The sequence below is a fragment of the Sciurus carolinensis genome, chromosome 3, assembly GCF_902686445.1.
Source record: "Sciurus carolinensis chromosome 3, mSciCar1.2, whole genome shotgun sequence".
Classification (NCBI taxonomy): Eukaryota; Metazoa; Chordata; class Mammalia; order Rodentia; family Sciuridae; genus Sciurus; species Sciurus carolinensis.
Window position 1 is genome coordinate 146894604 of NC_062215.1, and position 11752 is coordinate 146906355.

Sequence of the window (11752 nt, forward strand, 5' to 3'; positions counted from 1 at the left end):
GGAAAACAGCACTAAACATACTTGATTGGAGGAAAGTTTCCTTTACTGAGTTAATTTGTCTTAAGAAATCCCTCAATGACATTCAAGCATGCCACAGGAAACTGGAATGGGGTCATAACACCCCCACTTAGAGTAGGAGAAACCGTAAAAGATCAATATCCGGTGGACTTGTGAGACAAGGTAAGGCTACACTAAAGTGTGAGGCTGAAAGCAAACAGGCCCAGGCAAAGGGAGCTGGATAAAAACACGATTCAGTCTGCACCTACTTCTTTAGCCTCCTTCGAGCCATGCCACCTGTGCGCCACACACACAGGTCCAATCCTAAGGAATCGGTTACAACTGCTCCAATGGACTATACTCATCCACCGCCTGCATAGCCCTTTCCGTGCCTGGAATGCCCTTCGTCCATCACCTTGTGTTTTTGTCTGTGACCTTCTAATTCACATGGCCTCTCTGTGCACAGTTGGGGAAGGCACCTTTTCAAGACACCTCATTTACCTCTCTTGCAAAATTGTTCAACTACACTGACTTTGTTGAAAACAAAACACTTTATAAATTCTTGCTTAAATTCCACTAATCAATGATGTCTAGGAAACAAAGTGTTCCTTCTGGTTGGACAGCACACAGCCTGCATACTCGTCCTCGGTTCTGGATAGCAAAACATCTTGCAGGCCTCTCCGTGTGTGTTCCCTCTGTCAGGAATGTCGGCCCCGCTGTGGTGCCCATCATGTGGGTTGGTATGTGATTGTTTCTACATCCATGATCCCCACAAGAAAGAGGAAACATTTTGAGAGGAGGCAAGCCTTCTTATTCACCTCCATAGCTCCAGTGACTAGCAAACTATCAGCAAATGATTGACGCTCAGCAAATAATTGCTGAAAACATAAATGAAGCAATGTTCACATGTGGTATTCAATGCAGGTCCTTCCTTGTACACACATAGCATTTATTGAATTGAATTCCCAGAAACAAAATTGGTGGTCCTGGCATTTTGGTACTATACAATTTGAACATTGCTCCAATGTGTGTGTTTTGAGATATTAATGATGAAATACCAAGTCCTAAGTGAGGATATTTCCATTTTCTAATACTGTTCCTTGCCAGCACCTAAAACAGAATAGATGCTCAATAAATATTTGCTAAGTAAATAAGTGTGTGAACATGAATGAGTCAACGAGTGAATCAAAACAAGAAAAATGTCATGATCATTCTTTATAGAAATACTGAGACTTCTTTTGTTAATGTAGTGTGGAACTCAGAATAGTTGAAAAGTCTAACCAAAGCATGATAAATGTTTGAGAAAATGTGCTTTCCCTAATAGAAAAAAAAAAAATCTCTCCTCTTAAGATGTTACAAGTAGTGATAGAGAAGGGTGAAACCCATAATATAAGGTGAAGAAGAAAATGTTACCCATGAAGTCAAAGGAGTTTTCCTTTTTTTTTTTTTTTTTTTTTAAAGTAAGATGATGTTTCAGGGCAGACAACTTGTAAACTATTAATTGATTCAGTGTTTCATTTGGCCTTTATACTATGACAGTGGCAAAAGCCCTGATGATTGGAGCAACTCAGAACTATTGCTAAACTGTACTTTCACCAAAAATGATCCAGCCAGAAAAATGAGAAATTATACTCCATTTTATATGATGTATCAAAATGTATTCTACTAGCACCATGTATAACTAATTAAAACAAATTTAAATTTTTTAAAAAATGATCCAAAGCTATAAAAATAACTGAAAATAGGAATTTTGCTTTAAACAAGAAAATCAATGTCTAGAAACTATTGCAGGGTCATTCTAAAGAGATAAACTTGCAGATGCATTCAGTTAAGATTGATGTTAGCTGTGATAATCCTCATCATGAAGATTTCATTTTGTGCCCTAAGATCCACTAGAGCTGGAGAGTAAGCCAAAAGGAGGACACAGAAAACACACATTCTGGTTAACCCCGTGACAACCCCAAATTCTTTTAATCAGAAGACTCAGATATTCCAATATTTCAAGGTTTTATTATGTAAGTTAGTGTAGGATCAGCAGATTCTCTGGTAAAATACTTTCTAGTCATGTCAGGCAGGCTTATTACTGACAGCAATTTTTCAAAGCATTCACATTATTCCTGATGTGAAAGACCATGCTTTTTTCTGCATCTGGTGCACATGAAATGGGTAAAGAATGAATGACCATGATCACTGGGGCCAGTGGATGTTGCCAGATTGTTTTACATATTGTACATGAGAAGTCTAAGTCTTGGGGATTTTGGATTTCTGAGGATCCCTCCACCCCCCAAAGCTGAAATTTTTAAAAAAATGGATTCATTCTAAAATGCAAAAAGGAAAAACAAATCAGTTTTTTTTTTCAGTAAGTGTTTAATTGACTACCACCAAAATGTAATACCATACCAAAGTTGGTTGGTGTTAAATTTAGAATTTATAGAATTATTATTGTATTTGAAAACAATGTGTAGGTTAGATTTTATCATTTTGTAAGTGGTCAAGAAGTCATAGTCAATTGTAGACTGTTATTCACAGCCAAATAATTCCAACACAAAATTATAAACATTGTTTTTTTTTAATATGTAAAAGTTATAGGTAATATGGAATGTGGGTATATTTTCACATATTTCATATCACATGCACTGGAAGAGAGGTTGCCAGAAGATTTCCAGGGACCTACAAAGGTGACTCCAACCCATGGTGATGCTATCACTTGTGGTGAAAAAACCCCCAGAACCTAGATGCCTCTTCCTGCCTCCTGACTTTTCTCTTTCAGGGTCACCATGGAGCAAGAGGCAGCAGCACAGGTGGAACAGAGCACTGGATTTGGAGTCAGACATCCAGGTTCAAGTTCTAGGTCAGCTACCCCTTTTGTCGCACGACCTTCAGGGCAGTATTTTACCACAATTAACAAACTCTGTCTGAATAAAGGGATATTGAGGTGATAAAATGAGACATTAGATTGTAGTCGACATCTAGAGGGCAAAACAGACTACTAGCAGCAATTTCATGTGTTTAAACCTAATGTATAAAAGCACTTTGAAAAAATGTGAATGATTACAAGGATTAAGAGTCAGAGGGAATTACAAAGTGGGGAAATGGAGAGAGAGGGGAGACACTGGTAAATGCCTACATTTTGGCTCCACAGCAGTGTGAGTGACAAGGAACCACAGCACAGCAGCTTCTAAGAGTCAGAAGCAACTTCTTGCTCTTTGGTCTGGCACTTAGTGTGTCAACAATTATGTTCCTTTCTTTAGCATTCCCCAAATTATTGCTACTTAGAGATCTGTGTAAGACCTTTATGTGCCCCAAATGCAAAATGAGCTTCTGCTTAGAACTCCTGTTCCCCTGACTCCCACCTTCCCTCCTTCAAAGCAAATGGAAAGAATGGGGTGTAGACAAGTGGAACAGAGCCAGTACGGCAATGATTCAGTCACTCAGGAAGTTCCAGTACTAACAGCTTGCATTTACTTTGTGGGGGTAACATGCAGAATTTCCAATAGCTTATAAAATATTTTCTCATTGATCTCTATTTAAAATGCCACGACTCATCAGAGAATGACTATATACATTCTGCATGTATTTTGCCTTAGACAGACATTCTTCTTCTTTGAATTTTGCAGCTTGAAGAAGCACCATCTGCCCAGCTTGCTTTTATTCGTGAAGAGAAGACAGACAAGAGAACTACTGGACAGAACCCTGAATGGAGAAGGGACTTCTTCACTCACGTGAGGAAGTTGAGTCCATTAACACGTTTTCCATTAATAATGATCACAGGTAAAGGGTTAGAAACTCAGATAACAGACTAACAGGGTACTATCATAGGACATCTTCAATGGTTTTGACAGAGGAGGAAGACTTTCCTTTCTTGATCTCAAACTTCCTGATGATTATAGCTTTGGGGGTGGGGGTGGGCCAGAGAACTTTCCAGGAGGTTCTAGACATTCTCAGAATCCCTGACTACACATCTGTGGGAGAGGGAAAAGAGAACTTAAAAAAAAGAGAGAGAGAGAGAAAGTGGAACCAGCTCTCCAGTCTAGTCTCCTATCACCCATTTCGTTGTGGCTCCTGGCTGCTGAGAGTTTCTGAGGCATGGACTGTGACCACCCTGCTAAAGATTAATTCTTTCCTCTTACAAAGTTGGTCTTCAGTGTACTTAATGAGGGAGAAATAGGATGTGATTTTTTCCCCCCTCAGAATCACTTCAGTATGATCTGCAGGATGATTAGCGTGGCTCAGCCTCAGTTGGGATATTATGGCTTAAATTATTCCTATTAGTTTCCAGCTGACCTTGGAACACAAACATTACATCTGATTTCAATGAAACTTTAGACTTTGTTGTTCTCAGTCAACTAATGAAACAGTTGAACCTTCCCATGACTTGTGGTAATTATAATAAAGGGTAAGTATTATCACAAATAAAGCAAGCCAATTGACAAGATGGCAAAGGGTTAGACTGTGCATGAAGACACTAAAAATGAGAACTGAATGTGAGAAACAAGAGATTGCCTCCAAAAGGCTGGTATATTGCTGCTGAAATACAGACCCACCTGGCAGCACTGCTTTTATGCAATGAATTTTGGCACAATGGACTGGTTAGGAGAAACACTGTGTTAACAGGAAAAGCCACTTTAAAAGTCTGTTTGATGCTTCCAGCTCTCAAGTACACTCTAAACATTTAAACCAATACTCCAAACTGATTAAAGCATTTATGGAAAATAAAAGTGTTTTGCCAGAGGGGAAAATCTGAGGGATCTGGGTTGTTGTTGCTTGTTTGTTTGTTTTTACCAAGGTGTAGAGCAGAAACCCCAAATTTGACAGATTTCCCAGTTCTAATTTAGTTTTTAAAGTTTAAGAGTTTATGCCACCCTCAAACAATTCATCCAAACTCAATGGGTTTTCAAATCAAATATAATGATCCTCCTTCCCTAGGAGAGGGAGGGTGTCCTTCCTTGCCATAGTCCTGGCGCTGAATACTCTGCCTCACACCATGGATGCTCCATAAATGAATGACAAAAGCTAAACTAAAAAAGGGGAACTCTGCCCTGTACCGACTGCCACACACCTGGTCAACTCCTCCTCAACCTTCCAACCACTGTCTTCAAAGATTCCCAAACCTCTGGAACCAGAGTCCGAGTTTGATTCCTGGTTTTGCCACTTACGAGTCTTGAAACCTTGACAGACGACACTCTACCCCTCAGTTTCTCCATATGTAAAGTGGTTTCATGTGAGGAGTAAGGGGCTGATGTGTGTCATATGGTAATCACTAAACAAAATCAGCTGTCAGGGCCTTGAGTTACTTGTCAATTATGTTTTCCCCTGTTTTCTCTTTTGCTTACTTACAACTGATAGAAGGGAGGGCTTCTGAATTTTGATCTTTGTTCTTCTCAGGTTTACAAAGCGCAGGTTCTATACTTGGTAAGTAAGTCATTAATGCTTGCTGGTTTAAACAGACTAAAGCCACTAAAACCAGTCATCTCGGGAGAGACAGTGAGGCCAATCTCTCTTTTATTTTTTACAAAGGTCCTTCAGATACAGAAGACCATTTAAGTAAAAAACCTGTACATTCCACATCCTGTGATTCACCTGACTGGTAACAAATGAGATCTAATCTTCACCAAGAATCTGACATAGTCACAGAGTGAGCTGTCTTTGAACAACCTGCGAATAGACTTGCCATGTGATTTGACCTTTCCTTGTAATTATTTTGAGCAAATTCAAATCCTTCTTGTTGTATTTCATTTTCTGAATGAAAGTCACCTCCTTCCCCACTTGCACAACCAGGGTTGGGGGAGAAGAGAGGTTTCAAGTGTGCCACTTTCTGCCAAAACTATCATTGATTGGAAGAATCTGGTTTTCCCGTTTTAACCACATTTTAAAAACTTGTACAGTGTGTTTCCCCAGCTTCTGTTCTAAGTGATGTCATTACCCAAGAACCTAAGGAGTCAAAGAAAAATCATAATAAAAAAATGCACTTTTAGGCCACAAAACACAGCATAAAACTGAGGCTACTTTGTTGTTTCTAGAAGAATAATTGCTTCTATACTGAATACTTGGTGTTAAGCTCCAGCATTAACTAAATGTAGATGAACTTATAGAGCAATTTCAAAGTAAGACAGATAAGGTTGGTACTTGGATAGGATAAAAATTGGGATGGTGATCAATAAATGACTGAGGTTTGGGAAGCCCTGGGTTAGAGAATATTCCTGGGGTTACTCAACCATTCTAGGAGAGGCAGAGGAGTGCTAAATCCTGAAGGTGGTACTTCCTCCCCAGTCTCTTCCAGTGCCTACATGGGCAGGGGAACACAGTGGTCACCCACTAATTAGTATTTGGAGGTCTAGATTGCTAGCCATGGTCATGGTCATCTTTGTACAAGAAAGCACGAGATGGGTCCCTACAACAGTCTTGCCTTTCCCACTTTGTTCTCATGAATAATTTCTTTTGACCATAATGTAATAGTTTCTTCTCAGCTGAAGTGATTCAAGATTCTAGTTGAAAGATGTTGTTTCTAGTTTTTCCTGTTAGGAAAATGAACCACTGAATTGCCACCATGAAAAGCAGTTTATCCTTTAGCTATGGGGAATTAAAAATGAGGGGTCTTTAGGGTCATTGGGCCTGCTGCTTTCCAGCATGGGACCCTTCCTCTCCCTGGAGGGTTATTTCCAGTTCTCTGCCCATGTCAGTTTCTTGTCTACCAAGTTCTTTCCTCTCTATCTACTGACAGTGTCACTCATACAAGTTATTCCTGGTAGTCTAGATAGTCTTTCTCCTGGATGGCTGTCCATCTTGATTGTCCCATGATGAACTATGCTCTGTGCATTTCCCCCAATGCACAAATGATTCCTGACTGCCCACTCTTGGTCAAGCCCTGAATGGCTGAAATTCCACAAATTGAATCATTTTTATTTTTCTTGCCTACCTCCTGCTGTTCTTTAATTATTCTCAGGACCAACCCTAGGCTGTTGAAAAACAGAGGCCTAAGCACTGTGTTCAGGGAATCTGCTTCCTCACTCTCTCCATTTTCTGGTGTCCAGTGCCCCACACAAGCTCCCTACATACAGGACAGTTCCTCTCTTACCTTCATCCTTCATTCTCAAATGATTACCCGATACTAAGCATTTACATAGGTGCTAACAAACTTCATTTGCTTTTTGAATCTTTTGCTTGTGAATAGAAACTCCTGTGTTCTATTAGAAAGTAGAGTCTTTTCCAAGAGTCCAAAATTGTAGTCCACATTTTACCCATACAGAAGGCTAGCTTGGGGTGGAAAGGGGTTGGGGAAAATTAAGAAAATTATTCAGCTGTGGTCAAAAAACCTAGTCCCAACCTCATCTCTAACTATTGGGATGACCCTTGACAAGTCATGTAAACTTTCTGAGGTTTCATTACTTCCCTCCCTCAGTAGGACTGCTGGTTCTTGCCCCTGGTTCCAATGCTGTCCCTGATCCCACTGGAATAATATTTATGAAAGTGCTCTGTGAGTGGCCACATGCTATACAAGCCAGGAAAGCATCGCGTGGTGGCGTGTGCATGGGAGGACACTTTGCTCTGTAGAGCCACATCCTATGACACGCACTTTCCAGTTGTGGCATGCAAGGGCCCAGGGTCTTCCGATTCCCTCACTCACATGTAAACCCCTATGGTTTTATGGGCAGAAACTGAGGCTACTCTTTCCCAAAAGCAGTCCCATGGATTGTCTTGCCCTTCCCTGCCCATTCATGCACTCGCAGCAGTGTTGTCACCTTGAGATCTCAAAACATGGTGAGGCAGACCGCTCTAAGACAGAGGCTCAACCCAGGCCTGTAGTACCTGGGCTCCATGGAACACTTTTAACCACTTATAAACCTTTCAAAGTTGTTTGTACAACTCTGTATACTCTGTTTGCTTTCTTTTCTTTTCTTTTCTTCTTTTTTTTTTTTTTTTGAGAAATTATCCATAACTTTCATCATATTTTCATAAGGACTCTTAGTTGATACAGGTAAAAATGTCCTCTGCCCTAAGTTTTCTTTTTAAAACTATTGTAATGATATAGATCAGGTTGCTTCAAAGCCAGATAGAAAAACGTGGATTGAATTCAACTCTTATATATTCTATTTAGTTGATAATAGCCCCTCCATGAAAGCCATTCTCAGAGCCTCCATGTTTTGGGAAGCCCCATTGTGGGGTTTCAGTGAGACAACATCAACAAAAAGACCCTGGAAATTGCCAAGTGCCATACAAAAGAGGTTTGTAATTCTTTTCCTGTCTTTGACTTTTCTTATCTTCACGTACTCTATTTCCTACCATTTGTGTTCTGTTTTATAATCATAATAAAATATTTTGTTCATATATAGTGATTAAAAAATTGAAAATCAATATATAACAGTTATTTATAACTACATACACATTTTAATATATACACTTACATATATATATTTATATATATGCTTTTATGTTTTTTGTGGCTGTTTTTACCTTTCCCTCTAATTCTTGATTTCCATTTATCTTTATTGTTTATATTAATTTTTATATGGTCTCTAATATATATGATCCTAAATAAGGCAAGACTTTTGTTTATGTATTTTTATAGATTCTTTCCTATTATAGGGTACTTTCTCAAATACTCTCCATGAAAAACACTAGTGCTGTGGATGAAAATTCTGTTATTCATCTGATTCTTTGTAGGCAATAGAGTAAACAGGAGTACCACATACCAAGTGTTTCTGGTGCTTTTCTCTCCTGGGCCCTTGGTAAGGCTGTAGTCTTGGCCTCCTTGAGTTTAAGGTCATGTGATTCCTTCTGGCCAAAAAGGAGGTTAAGTTTCTGACCCCTCTGCCAAACTCTCCTTCACCATGGCAAATGACGATGTTCCGTGTAGTGGCCCCTTCATCTGCCTGGATCCCAGGGTAAGGGTGGTGATGACATGGGAGCAGAGCTTCTTGTATATTCTGGAGTTAACCAGCCTCTGATTGTTCCTCTCCCCAAAGCTTTACTGCAAAGCTTTGGAAACAAATCACCCACTTCTTTTAGAGTAATTTCTGGCTTTAGCCCAATGGCACAAGTTCCCACTCTCCACCACTTTGTGGTGGAGTGAAGTAGGGATGCTCTTTTAAAGGATTAGCCTGGCACCGGCCCACCCTACCCTTTGCATTTAGTGACTTAACAGTGAGCTTTCTGGGACTCCTGAGGACAGCCCATGCTTCCCTCTTGTGTTGTGGGCTATGCTTTCCTCTGCTGTTTCTATCTGATCACACATGTTTTCTGTATTCTAAGTATTCTCCAACATTTTTGACCAACATATGTTTTCCAGCATTGTTCTGCTTTCATTTAAAACAAAAAAATTTCCCCTGTCATTTCTAAGGAATCTTTGGAGGAAATAGAGGTAGATGTACAATTTAGTTTGCCATTTAAAAATGGAAGTAATACCCAATTTCAAATGAGGGTTATTTCAAACAAGAATTCCTAATGGAAAGGGAAAAAATTAGGTTGCTTCTGAGTTGTCTTACAAAGGGCAACGTACGAGAACCTTAAGAATATAATCCATCCTCTTCTTAGGCATCACATGAGCCTTTACTAAACGATTGTATGTAAGTTTTTAAAGAATAACTCAGAAGAACATGAAAATGTTAGAGAGGACAGGACACAATAAAGATGATTCTAGACTTGGGTAATAGGGTATTTGAGGAGAAGTAAACAGAATTAGGACTATTTATCTTAGCCAAATAAAATTTCAGATTGTCCTAATATAGTAAGGTTTCAAATGCATAAAGTACTAATGGGCAGATCAAATTTTCTGTATCTCTATTAAGGCCAAAATAAGTAGAAACTGCCTTTAACTGAAAAAAAAAATGGAAAAGAACTTTGGATGAAAAATACAAAAAGAACTTTCTGAATGTTAAGATTATTAACATTGGCAATGGAATAACCAAGGAAGGTACAGAAAACAGTTCTCTAACTCTTAAAAAAAGTGGAAGGGATGTTCAGTTGTAGCTCTGCCTGAAGATGGGAGCCTACATTAAACTCTGTCTCTATGGCATTCTGGTTCTCTGAGAGATTAAATCATGGTAAGTCTCTCTCACGGTGGATGCTGGTCACAAAAGTATCAATAAAGCTATAAGCAGACACCTCTTTCATCATCCCTGTAATATGACAAAATTCAAGAGAAGCCTGAAATAGTGTTGTGTTTTTTTTTTTTCTGCCAACTATTAAAAAGATCATATTTAACTTTTCCATTATGAACTTGAGCCTTCTTTGGAAGTTGTCTTCTTCCCATAAAATCTTTCCAAATAAATGTTTTCCAAGTAATAATTCACAGAACAGTCTAATACATACCCTTGTTATAAACCCTAAGATGTCAATTTTTCTGTATTCAATTATCTCTAGTAGCACAGGTTATTCTTCCTGATTTGTTATTTTGATAGAATTGCCAACATTGAAAAGCATAAGAAGAGAAAAATAGTTTTTAGTAAGGATAATTTATTTTAACCAAATAAAATGCCAGATTGCCCTAATATAGTGAAGTTTCAAATGCATAAAGTGCTAATGTGCAGATCAAATTTTCCTTATCTCCCCTAAGGCCAAAATAAAGAGAAATTGACTTTAACAGAGAGAAAAGCTTTAGGTGAATAAAAGAACTTTCTGAATGTTAGGGTTTTTAATATTGACAATGGAATACCCAAGAAAGGTCTAAAAAACATTTCCCTGATTTTTAAAAAATTGGAAGGTGGTTTAGTCATCAAATCTGTCAGTATTTCATTTATGGAGATTTTCCAAATTTCTATGATGCAGGGAATATTGGTTCTATCTGTATTACTGGGAGTATCATGAATATTTTACAAATCAGAGGTAATTTCAGAGTTAACTTTCTGGTTTAGAGAGCCCAAAGCCTGCTTGGTGAGGTTGCATACCTACCTTCTTTTTGGATGAGGAAGATGGAGGTGTAGTAAGTGAATCAGCAGTTCAGTTTTACCCAAGTGTCCACAGCTCAGACAACACATGAACTTGGTTTATCTGGAGGCAAAGAAACCAAAAACAACCTTCATTCATTCATTTACCTATTTAAGCATTAATCAAATATATAATGCTGGGTTAGAGTTGAGAGAAAGCCAAAGGATGCAATATACACCTTGACAATTGTCACAAGGGCATAGTGGTGGACAGAAAGATATCAGAAGGTATAAAAAGCACAGTTCCTTAAATGTCAGGAAAGGACAGAAGAACTCAACTATATTAAGAGGGCTGCTCACCGCCACTGAAACTAACTAATGAGGGTAAAAATCCTTTAGAGTCCTTCAAGAAGCTCCCTTTGCCATTTTCCAGGAAGGTTTTAAGCTCTAGACCCATCCAACTGCTCTGAAGTCTCTGAGTCTAGGACTACTGACTACTAGGTGCAAAGTGACCAATGAGTCTGTTTACACCTTGTCACCCAAGGTATGCTGTGAGGACCAGCAGCATCAGCATCTCCCAGGAACTTGCAAGAAATGCAGTATCTCTCACCATATCCCAGACCTAGTAAGTCAGAATCTGCATTTTAATAACATTCCCCAGGAGATTTATTTGCACATGAAAGTTTCCTAAGCATTGTTTGAACATATTTCTAAATGCTTACCTGAAAAAGGAGTGACTCATAGGTTGGTTCTGCTGATCTCTGTCCCTTCCCCAAGAAGGAAGAAACTGCTGTTAAATTCAGCAAGATTTTCATTTTGGCAGTCTTTATTCTTGAAGAGCATATGATCATTTTAGGAAGAAACCTACCTCAAATAATTCAGTGACAAGGTTA